A 26065-nucleotide genomic window follows, 5' to 3' on the forward strand; every position below is an offset into this window, starting at 1 on the left:
CATTGAGTTGGGAAAAGTGGTTAGGGACCACAGCACTACCGATGGATGCATCGTGTACTGTCGTACTCCCTATGACTAGGATGCATGGTGTTCAACAACTTGATCTGGGATCAAGGACTGACTTTTGTCAATGGAGAGTGGTAAGGTCTTATGACTCACTCTCGATCACTTCTTCTTCATTATTACTTCATGGTTCAGCAGAGCATAGTAGAGAAGTGATGACAAAGATGGTACATGATGATAGGATGGTATGATGATGACAAATGGATTGGCAGGTGGAATTCTCCCTAGTTGAGAGGGAGTATTAAAATTGGCAACTAGGGCCAAATTCCACCTTGGGACAGCTCATATGATGGAGATGATTATTGCATTGATTCCTCTTTTCGAGAGGTCCAATTTTGATATAAAGATCATCTCATTCGGACAAGCAGAAATGGAATTTTGAATTTATTCTCTCTCATGCACAAATTGTCAAGGTCCCTCGTCAAATGTAGGCTCAAGAAGCCCAATGGATGTGTCTCCTCACCCTCTATTCATTTGGGGTAGCATTGAATGTGCTCTAGGCCTCAAATTTTGCAGGGAGGATTGGGCACATGTATTCCAAAGAACCCAGAAAGCGTTTTGGGAAATTCAACCCAGAAACAATTTTATTAAAATAATTAATAATGTTTAATGGGTCCCTAAGTCTAAACTTGGATAATTAAAAATATTAATGGGTTTTACTAATTGTGGGTGTAACTTCTAGAAGAAGACCAGGATCAATCTAAAATGATCTTAGCCATTGATCGGCATTTAATTTGGGTCGTTGAATGTCAACGAGAAGATTATTTAAGGAAGCTCGAGGGTCATTTGGAAAATATACCAAGAGATTAAGAGATCAAATTTCTGAAGTGAAAAGTTCTCAGGAGGAAGTTCTGATCAAGGAGATTTCTTGTAGTTGAAGGGCAAGGATAGCATCCGGAGAGAGAGAGAGATTTTCTCAACCGGAGAATCATCAGCAAAGAGAGGAAGAGAGTGATCCAGCAGCTCTCACGCAGAGGCTGACGCAGGGCCACGCAAAGACAGCACAGAGGGTGAGAGAGAGTCCAAGATTTTGCTGGGCAGGGTCAGTTTCAGAAGCCAAGAGCTGGGGTGTGAGACCAAGAGGCTGAGAGCAGAGACTCCAAGCAGCAAATCGATCAGTTCGCTGAGTGACGCATTGCCTACAGAGGTTGACGCAGGGACTGCGTGAGGACTACGCAGAGTCAGCGTACGGCCTGCCAGAGGCACCTCATCCAAAATCTGGATCAGCCGGAATTTTTCTCAATCATTGTGTGAGGTAATCTCACAAATCTTTCTGCCAGTATTTCTCTCTGTAACTGAATAAGCTGAGAGGTATTCAGAGATGTATTCAGAATTTCCTACTGCCTAATAATAATAAACCCTCAAATCTGCTACATCGGTTTTCCCACATTAGGTTTTTCCGGGGACATTTGTCCAAAAATAACAGTGTCAATTGTGTTGCTTTTTCTTTCTTGCTCAGTCTCTTGTTTCCGCATAATATTTAATTAAGTGAAGGTTGCAGTGTATGTATTACGATATTTATCGTAGGAAACAACAAGTAATTTGTTTAAAGGAATTTAACAAATAGGAGTAATATCATCAGTTGCTGTTGGAAAACCTTTGCAACAAGAAAAAGTATGAACATATTACAGAGCTAATCAAGTCAATCATGAAATATGACACCTATTGGTATAGGAGCATGACACAGCTGGAAAACATACAAGAGGACCATTCCCCTCAAGTCAAAGTCAAACCACCGATATTCTTCAATTGGTCCATTCTGATCTATCAGGTATGTTTCTCGTGACATCTTTGGGTGGATATTTGTACGATGCAATTTTTGTGCACAACTTCTCTCACAAAACATGGATCTATTTCTTGAAGAAGAAGGACGAAGTGTTCAAATGGTTCTGCTCTTTCAAAGCCTTTGTCGAGAATTAAACAGGGAAGAAGATCAAAATATTAAGGACCGATAATGGGACCGAATATGAGACAAATGAATTCAATGATTATTGTAGAGAAGCTAGCATTAAGAGGGAGACCACTACTACATATACTCCTGAGCAAAATGGAGTTGTCGAAAGGAAGAATCGCACTATCATAGAAGCCACCCGTGCCATGCTTCATGACCAAAGTCTACCGAAGTTCTTATGGGGAGAAGTTGCCAACACCGATGTATATGTTCAAAATATATGACCGCATCAAGCATTGGACTTCATGATACCCGAAGAAGTTTTCACCAGTGAGAAACCTGATGTTTCTCATTTTAGAATTTTTAGTTGTCCTCTATATTTTTACGTGCCGAAAGAGAAAAGAAACGAGCTAGATACATCTGGGAAGAAAGGAACATTTGTGGGCTACAATGAAACTTCGAAGGCATATAGACTCTACGTGCCTAGTCAAAGAAAAGTGGAAATAAGTCATGATGTCACTTTCGATGAAGATTTTGCCCTTAGGAAAGTCTGAGATCTTCCTATCCCTGGGAAGGACAATGATGATGATGTAGGAAAGCAAGATGAATCTCTATTGGATGATCCGATGCCCGATGTTGAAGGTTTGATGGATCCCATTGATCCACCTCCTAGTGAGCCCTCTACTTCAATAAAAAGACCTTTGTGGCTCAAAGATACTCTTGAAGATGCTGAGAAACATATTGCACCAAGAGGACATTTCGTGAAAGCAAGAAGCCGAACAAGTACCAAGGGTACTTAGCTGCCATGACTACCATTGTACAATCTGAGCCTTGTACATTCGAAAAAGCCGTGAAACACCAAGTTTGGAAGGATGCAAAGAACGAGGAATATGAGTCGATCATGAAGAATGATGTCTGGGATGTGGTTCCTAGACCCAAGGACAAGTGTCACTTCAAAATGGCTCCACAAGATCAAACATAGAGCTGATGGGAGTGCTGAAAAATTTCAAGGCTAGATTCGTTGCTCGAGGCTTCTCTCAAAAGGAAGGAGTAGACTATGATGAGATATTTGCACCGGTTGTCTGATATACCACCATCCGTTCGATCATAGCCCCTGCTACCTCGCAAGGATGCAGCCTACACCAAATGGATGTCAAAACTTCTTTCTTGCATGGCTCGCTTAAAGAGGAAGTCTATGTAGAACAACCCGAGGGGTTCGAAGTTCAAGATCGTAAGACACATGTATGCAAGTTGAAGAAAGCCCTCTATGGGTTGAAGCAAGCCCCTAGGGCTTGGTATGAGAGGATTGATAGCTATCTTATGAAGCTAGGATTTACGAGGAGCGATGCTGACCCGAACCTATACTACAGGTTGAAAAGGGCAGCCTCTCATTCTGGTCCCTTATGTGGATGATCTCTTTCTGACAGGTGATGATCCTCTCATTCATCAATGCAAGAGGGAGTTGGCTTCCAAATTCGAGGTGAAGGACCTAGGACTGATGCACTACTTCCTAAGATTGGAGGTTTGGCAAAAACCAGGTGAGGTTTTCCTTTCTCAAGGAAAATACATTGTGAAGTTGCTTGAGAGATGTGGGATGGTGAATTGCAAGTCCGTATCTACTCCGATGGAACTCAACTTCAAGAAGTTATGTGGAAGTGTTGTTGGGCCCGAATAGCGAACCCTTTCGAGTATTGTCAACTTGTGGGGGGGCTGATGTTCTTGGTAAACTCTCGTCCTGACATATGCTTCGCGGTGAACACGTTGAGTCAATTTATGATCGAGCCTCATCACATTCATTGGATTGCTGCTAAGAATCTCTTGAGATATCTCCTGGGCACAATCCACTATGGTCTAAGATACACTGCTGGGAATTTGGGGCTACATGGATATACAGATGCTGATTGGGCTGGCAGTGTGGTGGATCGTAAACGCACGTCTGGGTGTTGTTTCTCATTAGGGTCGACTTCAATATCTTGGATGAGCAGGAAGCAGAAATCGGTTGCTTTAAGCACCGCCAAAGCTAAATACATTGCTGCAAGTATGACCAGTTGTGAAGCTGTTTGGTTGAGAAAGCTCTTCAGTGAGCTATTTGAGCACGTGTTGGATACCACCCTGATCTTCTGTGACAACCAGAGTGTGATTCGCCTTTCAGAGAATCTCGTGTTCCACGATCGCTCTAAGCACATTTATATCAGGTACTACTTTATCCGGGATATGGTACAACGGGGAGCTATAAGGCTCCAACACATCAGGACGGATGAGAAGGTCGCAGACCTTCTCACGAAGCCTTTGGGGAAGGTCAAATTCTTAACCTTCTGAGAGAGACTTGGAGTCGTGGAAAGACCTTTCTATGAGGGTCTCGTATGAGTTTGACACTGAGCTCTAGGAGCTCCTGGTGTTGGACACAGATTGTCATTGATGTCAATATGGCAATATTCGAGCAGCAGATAGAGATGAGAGGAGCAAACAGAGCCGAAGAAGAGGAGCACATAGAGCCATCGGAGCAGAAACCATTATCGAAGCAGAAACCATATAAATATGCTGTTTCAATCCAGCGTTGGGAAATTTTCGTAATGTCTGTGTGAACCGTTTTCTCAAGAAATTTATTTCAGGTGTTTTGTTCGTAAATTTTAGATTTCAGGATGCAGATATTCGTGAAGACATTAACTGGAAAGACCATAACGCTTGAGGTGGAGAGCTCAGATACGATTGACAATGTTAAGGCAAAGATCCAGGACAAGGAGGGAATTCCCCCTGATCAGCAGAGGCTCATTTTTGCTGGAAAACAGCTTGAGGATGGCCGAACCCTCGCAGATTATAACATTCAGAAGGAATCTACTCTTCACCTCGTTCTCCGTCTCAGAGGGGGAATGCAGATCTTTGTCAAAACCCTCACTGGCAAGACCATCATTCTGGAAGTCGAAAGCTTTGACACGATTGAATGTGAGCCGTCGGATCAAAAAGCAGCAGATCCAACGGTCGTCGCATGCGAAAGATGCGCGGACGATAATGCGCGGGAGACGTACAGGTAGGCGGTAAGCGGTATTCCCCGCACCGCCCACCGGGGTTCAGTGGTATACGTACAAGGGCCAGCGATCCAATCAAAATACGACGTGTGGCAGATGAAAACCGCCGCCCCCGCAGGTTAACGCGTATGCAGGTTTCGGCAAGGAAAGGTGCGACTGCCATCTAATCGCGGCAGGATTTGATCGGACGGTGAGGAGATGCACGAGGTTTAAAGTGCAAGCAAAAGGCCGTAGCGACGCAGGAACCATTGGATGAGGGTGATCAACGGCTGCGATTGCGAATGCAGCAGAGGCTAATATGGGCGCGATTACGTGGATTTTTGGAATAAAAGAGAAACGGCGGGGCAAACGGGTGTTTCTAGACTTTTATATTAGTTTTCTTAGATTTCGTTCATTTGGTTTTCGGATCGCAATGGCAATGGCGGCTTTCACCATGATGAGATCGTTTGTTAAGGCGGGATCGTTTCGTGAAAATCATCGTCCTTCTATGGCGGTTGATGCACAGATCCGATCGAAGATAACCAGCACCGATGGCACAGTCAAATTGCCTTTCGGAAGCTTTGGAAGCAATTTCTTCGGATCCACTGCAGAGTTTGGCCAAGGTTCAGCCTTACAATGTCAGAGTGCTAGGACTTTGCAACCAGTTAGAGCTACTGCAACAGAGGCCCTCCTAGAGTTCAAAGATCTTCGGGAAAGGAGAGGACCAAGATAGGAATAAATGGATTTGGTCGTATTGGGAAGCTGAAAGATCAAGCGAAGTCAGAGGAAACGACAGCGACTAAGGAGGAAGCCTAAGAGACAGTGTAAGCGGAAACGAATGGACAAAGGCATGGGAATGTATAAAACAGTAGAAACAAAGAGTTGTTGGAGAGGTTATGGTGGTGAAGAACCCGAGGGTGAGATAGTAGAGTGCAGCAGCATACCTGTTTATACCAAGGTTGGGTTGGAGCCCAAGAGGTTGGAGCCTCAGAACTGAACAGGACTGAAGTCATTGGGGTAGGTGCTCCTAAGTGCAGAACCACTGCAAAACAGAGTTGGTGCTCTGGAGGTTGGAGCCTCACTGAAGTCCAAGTTGGAGCTTGGCAACTATTCACAATCAGATTTATACTTATATTGTATTTATTTCTTTGCACTGTCTTGAGTTTTAATAAAAGCATTAAATTCAGCTGTTGATTTCTGTGTTCTGTGTATACATATACATATCTATATAGGTTGTTGGCAATCACTAGAACAATTAAAAAATAAATAGTAAGAAATATTGATTCACCCCCCCCTCAGTATTTCCAACAATTGGTATCAGAGCAGGCTTCTTCATACTAGCCTAACAGCTTGAAGAAGGATCCGCAGCCATGATGAGAAACCACGAAGCATCAGGAAGACCTCCTTTGTTCGATGGCACTAACTTTGGTTTCTAGAAGAAAAGAATGACTTACTACTTAATGTCCCTTAGACCTGAAGTCTGGCATTTTGTTCAAAATGAATACAAAACTACTTCCACTCTTCCAATAGACCAAGACGAGAGGAAAGCCTACATCGCAAATGCAAAGGCCATGAACTCCATCACTAGTGGAATCATTGATTCCGAGTTTACAAAAATCATGCACTGTACCTCGGCCAAAGAAATGTGGGAGAAGCTAGTTGGCTTGTACGATGGAGACTCAAAAGTCAAAAAGGCAAAGCTTCAAACTCACAGAAGAAAATTTGAAAGTTTGAGGATGGAAGATGAAGAAGATATTGCAGCATACCTCCTCCGAGTAGCTGAAGTGGTAAATTCCCTGAAAGGATTGGACGAAAAAGTTGAAGAAAGTACCATTGTTCAAAAGGTATTAAGGTCTCTTCCAGACAGGTTTGACTCCAAAATAAGCGCTATAGAAGAAGCAAAGGATCTAGATACCCTCAAAATGGATGAACTCCATGGAATTCTCACTGCCTATGAAATGAGGAAAGGTGGCCCAAGCTCCAAAGATGCAGCATTCAAGGCCTCAAGGTCAAAGAAGGGGAAAGAAAGGAATGACTGTAGTGATGAGTCAGATGTGGAATCCGAATTGGCTCAATTTGTACGAAAGTTGAAGAAAGGATCTAAGCTTAAAGGCAAGTATCCTCTTATCTATTTTAAATGTGGTAAAATAGGCCATTATGCAGCAAAATGTCCTCATAAACATGACAGTGATGATGAAGGAAATTCTAAAAGAATGGCACATAAAAAGAAAGGGTTCAATAAGAAAAACTTCTTCTCCAAGCAAGATGAGTCTGATGAGGATGAGTTTATGGTCATCAAAAGGAAATCAGATGAGGAAAGCGATCATGATGAAAGCCAAGAAGCATTATTCATGGCACTCGCAGATGATGATGACTCAGGGCTGGAAGGAAATGTAGATGAACTGTTAATAAGTGCCATTGAAGAAAATGAGAAACTACGGAACAAAATCATTTCTCTCAAAGTGGAAAACGAGGAAATAAGAAGGAGAGAAGACCTCTTGGAAGCAAAGCTTAAAGAAAAGGAAGAGACTTGTGAAGAACGCGAGACCGAAATAGTGTCTCTAAGAAAGGAGTTGGAGCAAATTAAAAAGGGTTGTAAAAGCTCTCAAATACTTGAGACTATTCTGAAAAATCAAAAACCTCAACATGACAAGTCTGGAATAGGTTTCAAAGGAGAATCCTCAAGCACTAAGAATAATGCGAAAAGCTATGCCAATGCACTTTCCTGCAATCCAAAAGATGAAAAGTGCACCCCAGATCCCAAGAATGAAGAGAGAATTACTCCAAAGAAGAATGTGGAATCGAATCATGGACACTACAGCAAATACAAACCTGTACTCCACCAAGGGCCCATCGCAAATCCAAAGGAGGAGGAGTAATTCCCAGGAAGGAAATCGACTCAAACCGTGGTTGCTTCAACAAGTACAAAACCATCTTTCTTGGACACTGCTTTCACTGTAAAAACTTCGGTCATCAAGCCAGACATTGTATGGCTCGCAGAAGTGAAAAGACAAAGCTAAAGGATAGAATAATCAACTCATATGCCCCAAAAGGCAGGGACAAATCAAAACCTTTAATTCATTTGATCCCTTGACCAAATTTGATCTGATTTGCTCTTTCTGCTACAATAATGGACACTATGAACAAGATTGCCCACTCAAAGGAAGAAAGACGAGTAGCAAGAACTCCAGCATGGACAAATGCGTCCTGGCTCTATATGCTCAAAATAATGGAAACCAGTGGTTTATAGATAGTGGGTGCTCCAGACACATGACAGGAGACAGAAGGAAGTTTGTCTCACTGAGCAAAAAGGAAGGGAATGTGTCCTTTGGAAGTGGATCTGGCAGAATTGCAGGAAAAGGAACAGTTACTCTGATCAATGGAAAAGGAAAAGCTCAAGATGCTCTGCTGGTTGATGGACTCAAACACAACCTCTTGAGTGTCAGCCAAATCTGTGATCAAGGACATAAGGTTGTTTTCAGCACCAAAGACTGTGAAATAAGGAACTCTGCCTCAGGGAAACTTGTGGCAAAAGGGGTGAGGACACCAGACAACATTTACATTCTGAACAAGATTCAAGAAAATAAATGCTACCTGAGTCAGACAGATGAGAGTTGGCTGTGGCACAAGCGACTTGGACATACAAGCTTCGAAAATCTGATCAATATCAGCAAGATCAAAGCTGTACGAGACATCCCAAGGCTGTTCAAACCAAATCAAGCAGTATGTGGTCCATGTCAACATGGAAAGCAGACCAGAATCAGCCACAAGACAAAGGAACACTCTACATCGAAGCCCTTAGAGATCATCCATGCTGATGTATGTGGGCCAACTAGAAATCAAGCACTCCAAGGAGAAAGGTACTTTGTGTTATTTGTTGATGATTATACTAGAATGATGTGGATATATTTCATAGAGTATAAATCTAAAACTTTTGAGTGTTTCAAGAATCTAAAAGCCCTTGTAGAAAATGAAAAAGATTCAAAAATTAAATGCCTCAGAATAGACAAAGGAGGAGAATTCACATCAAACGAGTTTAGTGAGTTCTGTAGTGTTCATGGAATTAAAAGGCAATTCTCGGCTGCCAGAACACCTCAGCAAAATGGGGTAGTTGAAAAAAGAAACCGAACAGTCCAAGAAATGGCAAGACTATGCTATTAGCAGCAGACTTACAGCCTAAATTCTGGAGAGAAGCAATAGGGACAACTGTCTACACACTGAATTGAACTCAATAAAGACCAAATTGTGATAAACCTCCTTATGAGCTATGGAAAGGAAGACCTACCTCGGTGAAGTACTTCAAGATCTTTGGAAGCAAGTGCTTCATAAAAATAAATGATGGTTCACCAGGAAAGTTTGACTCTCGAGTTGATGAAGGGATATTTCTTGGATACTCTACACGGAGCAAGGCTTACAAGTGCTACAATTATCGACTGAAGAAAATAGTGGAAAGCATTGATGTAAAGGTTGATGAAGATCTTCCAGTAAAGGAAATTGAAGAACATGAAGATGACTCTCTCATTGAAGAAGAAGAACCTAAAGAAGAAGAAATAGATGAGGAAGAAGAAGAAGAAGAAGAGGAAAGAGAACCACCTAATACCCCTTCTAAGATGAAGTATGTCCAAAGACACCATCCAGAAGAGCAGATCATTGGCGATAAAGATGAAGGTGTGCAGACCCGAAGAAGGATAACAATTACACCCAAGAGAAAAGTCATTGCCCTCCTATCTATGATAGAACCAGAAACATTTGCAGAAGCAAGTAAGGATCCTCATTGGGTAAAAGCCATGGAAGAAGAAATGACCCAAATTGAGAAGAACAAGACATGGGAGCTGGTACCTCGTCCAAAGGACAAAAACATAATAGGAACCAAATGGGTGTTCAAAAATAAAATGAATGAGGAAGGACAGGTTATCAGAAACAAGGCAAGACTTGTCTGCAAAGGCTATTCACAAATTGAAGGAATTGACTTTGAAGAGACATTTGCACCAGTGGCCCGTATGGAAGCTATCAGGATGTTCTTGGCATTTGCTTGCTCAAAAGGATTCAAAATCTATCAAATGGACGTGAAATCAGCATTTCTAAATGGGGAACTCAAGGAGGAAGTCTACATGGAGCAGCCAGAAGGTTTTGATCTAACAGCAGGAAAGGACTTAGTTTGTAAGTTGAAAAAGGCTTTATATGGGTTGAAACAAGCTCCTAGAGCTTGGTACGCAAGACTGGATCACTATCTACAACAACAAGGCTTCAAAAAGGGAGTGGTTGGAAGCAATCTATACATAAAGACAGATCAAGGTAAGTTACTAGTTGCTCTTGTTTATGTCGATGATCTGATTTTTGCTAGTAATAATGATGAAATGAGCCATGAATTTTCTCAAAACATGTCAAAAGAGTTTGAGATGTCAATGATAGGAGAGCTGTCCCACTTCCTTGGACTTCAAATATCTCAAACTAGAGCAGGATTGTGTATATCTCAAACCAAATATCTAAAAGACATGCTCAAAAAATATGGAATGGAGGATTGTGCACCCATGAGCACACCTATGACCACAAACTGCAAACTGAGCAAAGATGATGACTCCCCTCTAGTAGATGCAACTCATTATAGGTCAATGATTGGAGCCCTTCTATACTTAACAGCTACACGACCAACCATAATGCAAGCAGTAGGAATGGTGGGAAGATTTCAATCTGCTCCCAAACAATCCCATTTATTAGCTGTAAAAAAGAATTCTCAGATATCTGAAGGGAACTTCTGATTTTGGTCTTTGGTACTTGTTGTCGCGCAGATTGACACGACAACGCTCAGACTGGGGGCTGTCACTCTGATCCCCGATCCCTCCGTTTAAGCCTGTCTCCCGCGGCTAAGGGGGGTAGTCCCTGTGAGATGATAAGACCAACTGTCGACCAGTTGGTTGGGAGACACGAGACCCGATTAAGATAAGCACTAAAATGATTTGATTAGTTAGCAGACCAGTGCCTTATGAGATTGTTATTAAAATGATTACTTGTTAAATGATATAGAAACATGAACCATGAACAGCAATCATCTATCATCAGCTAAATCACAATGCTCTTAGAATGACCAAAACGATATCCAGCAACTGAAAATTTTGAAACAGATAAATGCTTTAAACCACCACGAATCATAAGCCATTAACCAGATATCAACTTCGCATCTCGACTTTGAAAATTTAGATCTCAGCATGAAAGATGATAAATCCCGAAAGTGACTGGATCTGACGAAGAAAATTTTCCACAAATTTTTTTTTTTTTTTTTATACTTTTTCAAATTTTTTTATTTTTTATTTTATAAAGCAAAAGTTTAAAAAAAAAAATGAAATCTAAAATTTATCTAAAACTAGACTATTTTAAAAAATAAAACTAAATCTAAAAAAAATTATAAATAAATCTTTTTATTTTTTATTTTTCATAAAATTTAAATCTAAACCAAAGAAAACGATTTATTAAGAAATTAAAATCTAAAAAATCAAAATCTAACCAAACTTAAATCTAAAAACTAATTAAATATAAAAACTACGCTAACCTACACTTAACCCTCTTCACATTAAATTTAAAATACAATAAAAAATCTAAAGTAAAAATTGAAACTAAGACTAAACCCTAGACTAAAACGAAACTAAAGCCTGGCCATTAAAGAAAAATAACTGAAAATTACGCCGCTGAGAAAATACCTGGCCCGTAGCAGCAAAACGATTTTTCTTACCCACGCATATGTCTTTAGGAAAGTAGGAAAACGACTTAAGATATCACCTGCGTAACCTTTCCAGAACTCTGATGGCGAACCAAATGGAAATCCCGACCACGTTTCGACTGTCAGAACTTGAAATCGGTTTTGAGATCACCGCTGTTTCGTTGATACACAGATTTTGCTTCAACCGGACGGCAGCGTTTTTGCAACTTCAATTTCAGACGTATGATGGTCATCGAAATGCTGAATCAGGGCTTTGATCACTGCTGCGTGCTTATGTCCACAGGTCAACGGATTTGAGGCGATTTTCTGAAGCTGTTACTCCCACGCGAAGTGCCCACACATGTGGATTTAACGTTTAACTCTTGAGACCAGTTTGCAGGTGTGCGAGCACCAGACGGAGGCGATTGGAGAAAACTCTGCGACTTTAACATGAATCGAATTTTACCTGACACATAACCACAAGATCGATTTACCTGGTAAACAATGCGTGATATCGAAGTTTCCTGTGATTAAAAGGTTGAGCCGCAGTTGGAAAACACTGCAAAGCTCGATGACAATGAATCTTGCAACCACGCGTACAGGTAAAACTCGTGAGACCACGAGTGAAATATTTGAAGTGCAGTCACACCGTTCGCTTGATAGCCCGCGGCTTGCAGGAGACCTGAGACGAAGGTAGCTTAAAGGAAAATGCAGAGCAGTCGCCTGAGGTTTTGCTTGAAAGATGCGTTGAGTTCTCAGCGTGGGTGGCTCGATATGCGTGGAAATTTTTTGAAGATTATGATTTGGAGCTGCATTTCCTGAACGTGATGAAATTTGAAAGTTCTGTTGGCGAAATTTTCTGCGATGAAAGCCTTTTGATCCTGGCCCGGAATGAAACTTCATACAATCATTCGCACGAAATATTGGAAACAAGATGCTGCACTGGGCGTGAAGTTTGATGGCGGTCTTGCAAAGACAAAACCCTATACCTGCAAAAGAAAAAAAAAAAACAAAACCCTGAACCCTAATGAAGACTGTGTAAAACAAAAATTTGAAGAACCTAGATCAGCTAATTTAATGTACAGATTTGGCCCTTTAACAGCCAGATTCAGCAATAAGCACGAAAATATTTAAAGAAATAAAGATTTCAGATTGTCACTGTGAAGAACTTCAGAAAATCTCTCATGCAACTTAGAAAAATAAACCGAATGATAAACCCAGGATCAAATCCAACTGGGCTCAGTAAAAAATGCTTGTGGGAGTTGGCTGGTTCAGCCGAGAACTTCCCCTAACGCCCACCAAATCTTCTTCAATAAGGGTTTTTTCTGCACAGCTCAGAACAACCATCAGTAAAGAGGGCAAAAATGTTGCTAGATCTCAAAAAGTAATGGAGATACCTGCCATTACTTCAGAAACCCTAACAGCACCCAAACCCCAGCAAGTGAACAAGATACCTGTGCTCACAATACTCTACAAGAAGCTATTATTAACGGCTGAAAATAACATATGCAGAAAATGAAATGATCTCACAGCATTCCAAGAGAGTAACACCAGCAAGATATGGACCCCAAAGTCTTCTTTTATTAACCAGAAACAGATTTACAAGAGAGCTTCTTCAGTCTTAGACTCACAGATCCAATTATCTGAAATGACCACCTAAGACCCTATATAAAGGAAATGATCCCAACGGCTAGTTCGAATGATCCAAGTAGAAATGATCTCGACCGTTGATGAGGATCAAGACATCTCTTGATCTCATCCGTCGATTTATTCACTTAAAATATTATTATTTTATTTTTAAAATTTTTAATTTTTTTTTTTTTTTTTAATTTTTTAATTTTTTAATTTTTTATTATTTATTATTTTATTTTATTTTTTTAATTTTTAAATTTTTAAATTTTTATTTATTTTATTATTTTATTTCATTTTTTAAATGGATCATCGAACTAAGCCTTCGGAAACATCACCTAGGACCTAGGACTTAGGACTCACGAGGGGATTTAAAACATTTTCAACCCTCAAGACACATTTCATGATGACTTTTTACAATTTACATCTCAAGGGGACAAACCCACTTAATACAGACCCTCACAAAACTCCCAGTTCTGCGACACAACTATAATCTAGCAGATCAACACACTAGGATTCTCCTAAAGTTCTAATGACAAAATCCATCCCGGCTTTGGGGTCAGGTTTGAAGGAAAACTCTGCCGATCCATGGATCGGTGAGACGAAAAACCTTCCGGGACGTAGATTACCACTAGAAAGTTAGGTCCACCTAGGCAATTTTACATACATGACTCGTATCTGCTAAGATTATTTACAATTAATACATGCAGACTGGGTTTACAATTAGATTGATCAAGCTGCTGATGACTGCTGGATGGCACGGACACGCTGATCAGGTGCTGCCCTTTTCTTGCAAAGAAAAAGGGGGTGTACTGCATGGGTAGTTGACCGGTAGAGGTCAACATCTGGCTCTACTTGGGGACACGTTGCTGCTTGCAGGAATGTGAGAATCCAGAATCTGCATCCATACAACACAAGAATAAGTAGCGTCCATCCAAAAAATCAGCATATACATTAAGCACAATAAAGAAAAAAGCTCTTCATTTATTAACTATCTAAAGCAGAAACGAAAATGCGGAAAAAAACAAGGAGTAGGGTTAGAAATACGATACAAAGGATGCCCTACGGCATCAGATGTGTTCAATATAGTGCATACTGAGCATTTGCCTGCTTTCAGGCAAATCTGTCGGCTGCTTGTCAGATGTGCCATGTCCAATTTTGCATATGGTAGGACTCTTTCCTATCCGAAAATCAAGCTGCTCACGGCCGTCTAATGCATCAAATCTTCTTCTTATTTTCTTTCTCTTACGTTTTTTCTTTCTGGCAGGTTGAATTACTGATGACCTGGAACTTTCTGTTTCAAAACTATCAGATGAAGTATGCGTGATATGTCTTTCTTTAGCCCGCATCTGATCTTTATCATTCTTAAGTCTGTCTGGATCACCTTCAATTAACCATCTTTCAATCGAATCAATAACCTCCTCATAATAAGATGGAGCTTGTTGCAACAAATGAGAAGGCTCCTGATCTGTTGATGTTCCCTGGTTTCTCTCATTTTCCAATTGCTGAAACCTTTGAACCTGTATTTTAAATGCATCTATCTGACTAGAGTGTTCAACCTTTATAGCGCTGATTTGTCTGGCATGATGTTCTTCCATGTCTTTTATCACTTTATGGTTCTTTTCCTTTATGTCCATCAAGTAATGCTGCATGAAATTTATTTCTTCTTTATGATTCGCTTGCATGTCAGCCAACTGATTATTATGATTGAACGTCATGATAGTCATTTCCTCTTCCATAGTTAGTAACTTGTTTTGCATAGAGTCAATTTCCCTATCATGATCAGCTTTCATGGTCACCATATTTTCCTCTAAGACTGACATCTTGCTATGCATGTTTTCAATTTCTGTTTCATATTTAGTTTTCATGGCCTCAATTTCTTTAGCATGCTGATTTTGCGTGACCTCAATCTCCCTATTACGTTTTTCCAGGTGGGTGCATAAAGTTTTCACATCATTGACATAATTAGTTTGATTGATTTCCATATTTCTCACCAGCATCATTAGATCTCGTAAAATTTGCTTTCGCTCTTCCCTTTCATTGTCATTTGTCCCTGATTTTTCACTATCACGAACTTGATCTGCAATATTTCCGGTGGATGACACATTCTGACATGATGAATCGTCTTGGGATGTTTCAGCTGGACCGCTTATCAAATTACTTTCATTCTGTTGCACAATTTTAGAGGCAGAAGGCAAGCTGTTTGGACTATCATATCTATCTTTAAAAGCATTGAGAATGTCTTGTAAAGAAGTGAAAAAATCATTAGGAAAATTATTAAACCAATTCAAAGCATCACCCTCTAAAGAATGGACAAATAGACGCATCTTGAAATCTTCATGATTATATTGAGGAAATCTGCAATATAAGATCATTACACAAGTAAACATGTTTAAATGTTGTTTAACAGTGACCGAATCACCACCCGAGAACTTAAATAATTTAGAAATGGCCTCTTTCGGAAGATCATGGAGATTATCAGTACAATGACATGGTTTACATGAATAATCCATGATGAACAGTAAGGGATCAAATGGATGATAGAAAGAGATCTCTGCTCAAGAAAATCAAGAGATGAAAGAAGTGGAGTCGCCACTTGAACAATGAATCTGATTCTAGGATCCAAAAAGTAACCACAAGCAGATATGAGGAAAGCTTCTTGTCTGGGAAAAATGAGAAAGTGGAGTCGCCACCCAAACAAGAAACAAACCGAAGAGATGCTACTGATGTGACAAAAAATAAGGCAATGAAAGATCGAAATGATAACCCCAAAGGTCGAATCTGCCAGCTCAAATGAGAGATGAGAAAGATGAGAAGATGAAACTCCAGGAACAGAAAAACTCTGTCCCCGGCAACGGCGCCAAAAAATGTTGGCGTTGCCGGGCCAGATGAAAAGATAAAAATGAGAAGGAAGATTGTCGTTGAAACGCCGAGAAAACAATTTCCCCGGCAACGGCGCCAAAAAATGTTGGCGTTGCCGGCTCAAACGAATGATAGACAGATGAACGATGAATGATGAAAAGATGTCAAAACACCAAGGACAGAAAAACTCTATCCCCGGCAACGGCGCCAAAAAAATGTTGTCGCGCAGATTGACACGACAACGCTCAGACCGGGGGCTGTCACTCTGATCCCCGATCCCTCCGTTTAAGCCTGTCTCCCGCGGCTAAGGGGGGTAGTCCCTGTGAGATGATAAGACCAACTGTCGACCAGTTGGTTGGGAGACACGAGACCCGATTAAGATAAGCACTAAAATGATTTGATTAGTTAGCAGACCAGTGCCTTATGAGATTGTTATTAAAATGATTACTTGTTAAATGATATAGAAACATGAACCATGAACAGCAATCATCTATCATCAGCTAAATCACAATGCTCTTAGAATGACCAAAACGATATCCAGCAACTGAAAATTTTGAAACAGATAAATGCTTTAAACCACCACGAATCATAAGCCATTAACTAGATATCAACTTCGCATCTCGACTTTGAAAATTTAGATCTCAGCATGAAAGATGATAAATCCTGAAAGTGACTGGATCTGACGAAGAAAATTTTCCACAATTTTTTTTTTTTTTTTTTTTAATACTTTTTCAAATTTTTTTTTTTTTTTTTATAAAGCAAAAGTTAAAAAAAAAAAAAAAAAATGAAATCTAAAATTTATCTAAAACTAGACTATTTTAAAAAATAAAACTAAATCTAAAAAAAATTATAAATAAATCTTTTTATTTTTTATTTTTCATAAAATTTAAATCTAAACCAAAGAAAACGATTTATTAAGAAATTAAAATCTAAAAAATCAAAATCTAACCAAACTTAAATCTAAAAACTAATTAAATATAAAAACTACGCTAACCTACACTTAACCCTCTTCACATTAAATTTAAAATACAATAAAAAATCTAAAGTAAAAAATTGAAACTAAGACTAAACCCTAGACTAAAACGAAACTAAAGCCTGGCCATTAAAAAATAACTGAAAATTACGCCGCTGAGAAAATACCTGGCCCGTAGCAGCAAAACAATTTTTCTTACCCACGCATATGTCTTTAGGAAAGTAGGAAAACGACTTAAGATATCACCTGCGTAACCTTTCCAGAACTCTGATGGCGAACCAAATGGAAATCCCGACCACGTTTCGACTGTCAGAACTTGAAATCGGTTTTGAGATCACCGCTGTTTCGTGGATACACAGATTTTGCTTCAACCGGACGGCAGCGTTTTTGCAATTTCAATTTCAGACGTATGATGGTCATCGAAATGCTGAATCAGGGCTTTGATCACTGCTGCGTGCTTATGTCCACAGGTCAACGGATTTGAGGCGATTTTCTGAAACTGTTACTCCCACGCGAAGTGCCCACACATGTGGATTTAACGTTTAACTCTTGAGACCAGTTTGCAGGTGTGCGAGCACCAGACGGAGGCGATTGGAGAAAACTCTGCGACTTTAACATGAATCGAATTTTACCTGACACATAACCACAAGATCGATTTACCTGGTAAACAATGCGTGATATCGAAGTTTCCTGTGATTAAAAGGTTGATCTGCAGTTGGAAAACACTGCAAAGCTCGATGACAATGAATCTTGCAACCACGCGTACAGGTAAAACTCGTGAGACCACGAGTGAAATATTTGAAGTGCAGTCACACCGTTCGCTTGATAGCCCGCGGCTTGCAGGAGACCTGAGACGGAGGCAGCTTAAAGGAAAATGCAGAGCAGTCGCCTGAGGTTTTGCTTGAAAGATGCGTTGAGTTCTCAGCGTGGGTGGCTCGATATGCGTGGAAATTTTTTGAAGATTATGATTTGGAGCTGCATTTCCTGAACGTGATGAAATTTGAAAGTTCTGTTGGCGAAATTTTCTGCGATGAAAGCCTTTTGATCCTAGAATGAAACTTCATACAATCATTCGCACGAAATATTGGAAACAAGATGCTGCACTGGGCGTGAAGTTTGATGGCGGTCTTGCAAAGACAAAACCCTATACCTGCAAAAGAAAAAAAAAAAAAAAAAAAAACAAACAAACAAACAAAAACAAAACAAAACAAAACCCTGAACCCTAATGAAGACTGTGTAAAACAAAAATTTGAAGAACCTAGATCAGCTAATTTAATGTACAGATTTGGCCCTTTAACAGCCAGATTCAGCAATAAGCACGAAAATATTTAAAGAAATAAAGATTTCAGATTGTCACTATGAAGAACTTCAGAAAATCTCTCATGCAACTTAGAAAAATAAACCGAATGATAAACCCAGGATCAAATCCAACTGGGCTCAGCGAAAAATGCTTGTGGGAGTTGGCTAGTTCAGCCGAGAACTTCCCCTAACGCCCACCAAATCTTCTTCAATAAGGGTTTTTTCTGCACAGCTCAGAACAACCATCAGTAAAGAGGGCAAAAATGCTGTTAGATCTCAAAAAGTAATGGAGATACCTGCCATTACTTCAGAAACCCTAACAGCACCCAAACCCCAGCAAGTGAACAAGATACCTGTGCTCACAATACTCTACAAGAAGCTATTATTAACGGCTGAAAATAACATATGCAGAAAATGAAATGATCTCACAGCATTCCAAGAGAGTAACACCAGCAAGATATGGACCCCAAAGTCTTCTTTTATTAACCAGAAACAGATTTACAAGAGAGCTTCTTCAGTCTTAGACTCACAGATCCAATTATCTGAAATGACCACCTAAGACCCTATATAAAGGAAATGATCCCAACGGCTAGTTCGAATGATCCATGTAGAAATGATCTCGACCGTTGATGAGGATCAAGACATCTCTTGATCTCATCCGTCGATTTATTCACTTAAAATATTATTATTTTATTTTTAAAATTTAAAATTTTATTTTTTTATTTTTTTTTTAATTTTTTAATTTTTTAATTTTTTATTATTTATTATTTTATTTTATTTTTTTAATTTTTTAATTTTTAAATTTTTATTTATTTTATTATTTTATTTCATTTTTTAAATGGATCATCGAACTAAGCCTTCGGAAACATCACCTAGGACCTAGGACTTAGGACTCACGAGGGGATTTAAAACATTTTCAACCCTCAAGACACATTTCATGATGACTTTTTACAATTTACATCTCAAGGGGACAAACCCACTTAATACAGACCTTCACAAAACTCCCAGTTCTGCGACACAACTATAATCTAGCAGATCAACACACTAGGATTCTCCTAAAGTTCTAATGACAAAATCCATCCCGGCTTTGGGGTCAGGTTTGAAGGAAAAATCTGCCGATCCATGGATCGGTGAGACGAAAAACCTTCCGGGACGTAGATTACCACTAGAAAGTTAGGTCCACCTAGGCAATTTTACATACATGACTCATATCTGCTAAGATTATTTACAATTAATACATGCAGACTGGGTTTACAATTAGATTGATCAAGCTGCTGATGACTGCTGGATGGCACGGACACGCTGATCAGGTGCTGCCCTTTTCTTGCAAAGAAAAAGGGGGTGTACTGCATGGGTAGTTGACCGGTAGAGGTCAACAGTACCCAAAGGACTCAACATTGATTGTGACTGCATACACTGATGCTGATTGAGCTGGAAGTATAGATGATCGGAAAAGCACTAGTGGAAATGCATTCTTCCTAACAGACTGTTTGGTATCCTGGCTCAGCAAAAAACAGTCATCCATATCATTATCCACAGCCGAAGCTGAGTATATTGCTGCAGCAGACTGTTGTTCTCAGATACTATGGATGAAGGAAGCTCTAAAAGATCTCGACATATGTACAGATCAACCAATTTCCATCTATTGTGACAACACAAGTGCTATTAGTCTCAGCAAAAATCCTGTGATGCACTCAAGAACCAAACACATACCAATCAAGTATCATTTCCTCCGTGAACAAGTAGCTGAACAAAACATCGTCCTGGAATATATCAGTACTAAGGAGCAAATAGCTGATATTTTCACAAAACCTCTTCCTCGAGAAGCATTCGAACATCTGCGTCAAAAGATGGGGGTTATTTCTTTATCATCACTCAAGTTCATTCATAAAGATGTAGCAGGACAGGGGGAGCAGTTTGACAGGGGGAGTCCATATGCATCCCTTTACCATTGATGTCAAAGGGGGAGAAAGCAGAAGAATATTGCCATCAATAACAAAGGGGGAGATTGTTGGACACAGATTGTCATTGATGTCAATATGGCAATATTCGAGGAGCAGATAGAGATGAGAGGAGCAGACAGAGCCGAAGAAGAGGAGCACATAGAGCCATCGGAGCAGAAACCATATAAATATGTTGTTTCAATCCAGCGTTGGGAAATTTTCGTAATGTCTGTGTGAACCGTTTTCTCAAGAAATTTATTTAAGGTGTTTTGTTCGTAAATTTTAGATTTCAGGATGCAGATATTCGTGAATACATTGACCGGGAAGACCATAACGCTTGAGGTGGAGAGCTCAGATACGATTGACAATGTTAAGGCAAAGATCCAGAACAAGGAGGGAATGCCTCCTGATCAGCAGAGGCTCATTTTTGCTGGCAAACAGCTTGAGGATGGCCGAACCCTCGTAGATTATAACATTCAGAAGGAATCTACTCTTCACCTCGTTCTCCGTCTCAGAGGGGGAATGCAAATCTTTGTCAAAACCCTCACTGGCAAGACCATCATTCTGGAAGTCGAAAGCTCTGACACGATTGAATGTGAGCCGTCGGATCAAAAAGCAGCGGATCCAACGGTCGTCGCACGCGAAAGATGCGCGGACAATAATGCGCGGGAGACATACAGGTAGGCGGTAAGCGGTATTCCCCGCACCGCCCATTGGGGTTCGGTGGTATACGTACAAGGGCCAACGATCCAATAAAAATACGACGTGCAGCAGATGAAAACCGCCGCCCCCGCAGGTTAACGCGTATGCAGGTTTCGGCGAGGAAAAGTGCGGCTGCCGTCCGATCGCGGCGAGGTTTGATCGGACGGTGAGGAGATGCACGAGGTTTAAAGTGCAAGCAAAAGGCCGTAGCGACGCGGGAACTGTTGGATGAGGATGATCAACGGCTGTGATTGTGAATGCAGCAGAGGCTAATATGGGCGCGATTACGTGGGTTTTTGGAATAAAAGAGAAACGGCGGGGCAAAAGGGTGTTTCTAGACTTTTATATTAGTTTTCTTAGATTTCGTTCCTTTGGTTTTCGGATCGCAATGGCAATGGCGGCTTCCACCATGATGAGATCGTCTGTTACGGCGGGATCGTTTCGTGAAAATCATCGTCCTTCTGTGGCAGTTGATGCACAGATCCGATCGAAGATAACCAGCACCGATGGCACAGTCAGATTGCCTTTCGGAAGCTTTGGAAGCAATTTCTTTGGATCCACTGCAGAGTTTGGCCAGGGTTCAGCCTTACAATGTCAGAGTGCTAGGAATTTGCAACCAGTTAGAGCTACTGCAACAGAGGCCCTCCTAGAGTTCAAAGATCTTCGAGAAAGGAGAGGACCAAGATAGGAATAAATGGATTTGGTCGTATTGGGAAGCTGAAAGATCAAGCGAAGTCAGAGGAAAAGTCAGCAACTGAGGAGGAAGCCTAAGAGACGATGTAAGCGGAAACGAATGGACAAAGGCATGGGAATGTATAAAACAGTAGAAACAAAGAGCTATTGGAGAGGTTATGGTGGTGAAGAACCCGAGGGTGAGATAGTAGAAGCAGCAGAGGCAAAAGAGGCAGAAAAAGCAGCGAAGGCTATAGAGGCAGCGGAAGCAGCAGAGCAGGAATGAGACAACCTCAGCTGAATAGAGTGCAACAGCATACCTGTATATACCAAGGTTGGGTTGGAGCCTCAGAACTGAACAGGACTGAAGTCATTGGGGTAGGTGCTCCTAAGTGCAGAACCACTGCAAAACAGAGTTGGTGCTCTAGAGGTTGGAGCCTCACTGAAGTCCAAGTTGGAGCTTGGAAACTATTCACAATCAGATTTATACTTATATTGTATTTATTTCCTTGCACTGTCTTGAGTTATAATAAAAGTATTAAATTCAGCTGATGATTTCTGTGTTCTGTGTATGCATATACATATCTATATAGGTTGTTGGCAATCACTAGAACAATTAAAAAATAAATAGTAAGAAATACTGATGCACCCCCCCTCTCAGTATTTCCAACACCTGGGGGCTTGGGGTACTTCTTGGAGCTATGAGCGACCATAGGGTGAGTGGTTCACCTTCCCCTACAATTGCGGACACATGTATGTAGGGTGAGTGGTTCACCTTCCCCTACGATTGACATATGCATAGGATGAGTGGTTCACCTTCTCCTATGGCATATGAGTAGGATGAGTGGTTCACCTTCTCCTGTTGATGCCCCAACACACATCCTACCCATGGAGTCTGGGACTCATGGGAAGTACCTCTCATCTGGCCAATGAGTTGGGAAAAGTGGTTAGGGACCATAGCACTACCGATGGATGCATCGTGTACTGTCGTACTCCCTATGACTAGGATGCATGGTGTTCAACAACTTGATCTGGGATCAAGGACTGACTTTTGTCAATGGAGAGTGGTAAGGTCTTATGACTCACTCTCGATCACTTCTTCTTCATTATTACTTCATGGTTCAGCAGAGCATAGTAGAGAAGTGATGACAAAGATGGTACATGATGATAGGATGGTATGATGATGACAAATGGATTGGCAGGTGGAATTCTCCCTAGTTGAGAGGGAGTATTAAATTTGGCAACTAGGGTCAAATTCCACCTTGGGACAGCTCATATGATGGAGATGATTATTGCATTGGATTCCTCTTTTCGAGAGGTCCAATTTTGATATAAAGATCATCTCATTCGGACAAGCAGAAATGGAATTTTGAATTTATTCTCTCTCATGCACAAATTGTCAAGGTCCCTCAGTCAAATGTAGGCTCAAGAAGCCCAATGGATGTGTCTCCTCACCCTCTATTCATTTGGGGTAGCATTGGATGTGCTCTAGGCCTCAAATTTTGCAGGGAGGCTTGGGCACATGTATTCCAAAGAACCCAGAAAGCGTTTTGGGAAATTCAACCCAGAAACAATTTTATTAAAATAATTAATAATGTTTAATGGGTCCCTAAGTCTAAACTTGGATAATTAAAAATATTAATGGGTTTTAATCTAATTGTGGGTGTAACTTCTAGAAGAAGACCAGGATCAATCTAAAATGATCTTAGCCATTGATTAGCATTTAATTTGGGTCGCTGAATGTCAACGAGAAGATTACTTAAGGAAGCTCGAGGGTCATTTGGAAAACATACCAAGAGATTAAGAGATCAAATTTCTGAAGTGAAAAGTTCTCAGGAGGAAGTTCTGATCAAGGAGATTTCTTGCAGTTGAAGGGCAAGGATAGCATCCACAGAGAGAGAGAGATTTTCTCAACCGGAGAATCATCAGCAAAGAGAGGAAGAGAGTGATCCAGCAGCTCTCACGCAGAGGCTGACGCAGGGCCATGCAAAGACAGCACAGAGGGTGAGAGAGAGTCCAAGATTTTGCTGGGCAGGGTCAGTTTCAGAAGCCAAGAGCTGGGGTGTGAGACCAAGAGGCTGAGAGCAGAGACTCCAAGCAGCAAATCGATCAGTTCGCTGAGTGACGCATTGCCTACAGAGGTTGACGCAGGGACTGCGTGAGGACTACGCAGAGTCAGCGTACGGCCTGCCAGAGGCACCTCATCCAAAATCTGGATCAGCCGGAATTTTTCTCAATCATTGTGTGAGGTAATCTCACAAATCTTTCTGCCAGTATTTCTCTCTGTAACTGAATAAGCTAAGAGGTATTCAGAGATGTATTCAGAATTTCCTACTGCCTAATAATAATAAACCCTCAGATCTGCTACACCGGTTTTCCCACATTAGGTTTTTCCGGGGACATTTGTCCAAAAATAACAGTGTCAATTGTGTTGCTTTTTCTTTCTTGCTCAGTCTCTTGTTTCCGCATAATATTTAATTAAGTGAAGGTTGCAGTGTATGTATTATGATATTTGTCGTAGGAAACAACAAGTAATTTGTTTAAAGGAATTTAACAAATAGGAGTAATATCATCAGTTGCTACAGTAGGGATTCCGGTTTACGGAATTTTCACACCCTCAACGAATTGTATAAATAGGAGTGACCTCTCTCCTCATTTGGGCATCACTCGCACACATCATATTTCTCTCTCTCTTCTCTTGATTGGATCGTACAGCTTGAGCAACCTCTCTCTCTCTCCCACGTGTGGCATAGAAGGACGAAATTTCAAAAGTGAAACTGCAAGCTGAAATTTCAGAGTGCAGACCAGCGTTGACCAGGGGTTGTTTGACTGTCTTTGACTGCATTTTTCTGGGCAAAATTCCGATCTCTTGAGGCCACATTCTCTGGCACAAAAACCGAGGCAATTAAGGTTGTTTGACCTGCAGTGACCGCAGACTGAAGTTTGACTAGGGTTGACTGAGTTTTTGTGGACTGTTTTGTGTTGACTTTGACCCTTCTATAAGGCCAAATTAAACTATTGTTGACCGAGCTACTTGGAGGAAGTTTTGTTATTGATTTGACCAACATTGACTTTCTGGCTAGGCCTGAAGTTCACTGCTATTGACTGTTGATTTTGACAGGGTTGTTTTCACTGTGTATTAAGCAAGTGAATTTGATCTATGTACTCTCTCTCTGCTGAACTATTGAATAATAAGAAGAAGATTTGATCAAAGGGTTTTCCCCACATTGGGGTTTTTCCCTGGCATCCACCAAATCTTGTGTCCTCTTGTCTTGGCTTGTCTTTTGCACATGCTTTTATCTTCTATCTACATTTACTGTCAATGTGATTGCTATTGGAAATAATTGGAAATTGTCATTGGTTTGATAAGGAACATTGAAGTAAATTGCGCTAAGCATAGAACATACCACTATTATCTAAAATTAACAGGTTTCCACTTCTTGGAAGGAGATCTTGGTTCCTATATATTCCTATCTTGTAATTTTCCTTTCCATCTTTTGGGCAGCCCACTAAGGGGCCTTCTACTCATTGTAACAAGCTAATAAAAGATCTATTTTTCTTGTGGGAGCGTGGGTTTTACCCATGGCATCCTCTCTCTCCATTTAGGGAGAGAAATATGTGGGTGGATTGACTCTTTGCATTTTTATCCTCTTAGTTTTCTTTTAACTTACATGCATGCTCTAATTGGGAATTAACACAACCGCACTATCACATTTCATTTTCTAAATTAAGGTTTGCTACAATTTTATTTGAGACTTGCATCAATCTATTTCATGTTGCTTTGAGCTACAAGTCAACACTTTACTTTAAGCAATTTACTCTTTACATGCAAGCATTTTACATTTCTAGCAAGCTTTAAATTTAGTTTATTGATTTCTTTCCATTTAGCTTGGCAACTTGTTTCATGATCATTTGAAGTACATGCCTCATTGCTATGCTACATTGTCATCTTGAATATCGAAGCATTGTATCATCATTACTTGAACAAGTTTTATTTTTCAAGCAACTTACTTGTATTACTTTACTTGCAATCAAGCTAATTCCCATTTATTTCTCCAATTGAAGTTATAGTTGCAATTTATGTTGAGCACTCTTTCCTTATTTTGAAGCACTTGCAAACTAATATTTCTTTGGGAGAATTTACATGCACTCCATATAGGCATATTAGTATAGATTGCATTTCTAACTCAATTAACCTCCAAGCATAAGCTTGGTTGATAGACATCATAGGGCAAAGATTTTCTTGGAAAATTCTTCCAACTAGTACGAAGTAAGGTAAAGGTGTGTGACCCTGCAGTTATGAAGGTGGCTTGTCCCCTTGTAGGAATGAAG

General features: G+C 40.4%; 1 pseudogene; it reads left to right on the top strand.

The window, feature by feature from the left end:
* Nucleotides 1-21043, top strand: part of LOC149204517 (polyubiquitin-like) — a 43748-nt pseudogene extending 22705 nt beyond the window's left edge.
* The last annotated feature ends 5022 nt before the right edge of the window (nt 21044-26065 follow it).

Source organism: Pinus tabuliformis, chromosome 1_2, assembly GCF_031772625.1.
Source record: "Pinus tabuliformis cultivar Carrire ecotype Pingquan chromosome 1_2, CPIR1, whole genome shotgun sequence".
Taxonomy (NCBI): Eukaryota; Viridiplantae; Streptophyta; class Pinopsida; order Pinales; family Pinaceae; genus Pinus; species Pinus tabuliformis.